The sequence below is a fragment of the Chelonia mydas genome, chromosome 6 (genome assembly GCF_015237465.2).
Source record: "Chelonia mydas isolate rCheMyd1 chromosome 6, rCheMyd1.pri.v2, whole genome shotgun sequence".
Taxonomy (NCBI): domain Eukaryota; kingdom Metazoa; phylum Chordata; order Testudines; family Cheloniidae; genus Chelonia; species Chelonia mydas.
The window spans coordinates 22,970,918-22,971,612 of record NC_051246.2 but is presented as its reverse complement, the minus strand read 5'-3'; positions in this window follow the sequence as shown (position 1 = coordinate 22,971,612).

Below are 695 nucleotides of genomic sequence, written 5' to 3'. Positions count from 1 at the left end.
TGCCTTTTGTGAACACAGAGAATCTAAGTAGTAGCTCAAAAGATGAAAAGTGTGATTTAGTTTTTAATTGTTTTGATTTTGCAGAAAACATCAGTTACTTCTGTATATTCTCATTCCTTCGAGAAATTGTGGGGAAATAGCTTTATAAGCAGTAGAATACACAGATAATTCATCAACAGAGAGATCGAAGGTTTTTCCTAAAGAATTATAAGTATGAAGGAGAGCGCGATTCTATATGACAACAAAGGAACAGGGCTGGCCTTATGGGCTGTAGCTCCTTAACCTTCAGTTTCCACCGCCTCCAGTCCTGCTGCCAGTGGAGGGGTGACCTGGACAGATAGTGAGTTTTCTCTCTGGTCTTGCTGCTGGAGGGGAATAACCTGAGAGTTGCTCTGCCAATACTGGAGTACAGGTCACCTGTGCCTAAGGTGAAAGTTCTTGCAGTGGAATCTGAGAGATGGTGATATTTTGCTATAAAAATAATTAAACCAACATTAACAATCCCAAACAGTTGGGAGCCAGAGACGAGGCAGGTTAAGCTCTCACCGAAACCAATGGGAATGGTGGGTACCTATGCCAGGGCTGAATTAGACCTCACATGCCCTCAGATAATTGGTCAGGAAGGTACCTGTGTATATCTTTAACAGTACAGTGTTTTGCCCAGTCCGCCACAAATCCCTCGCCGAGACCTAAGG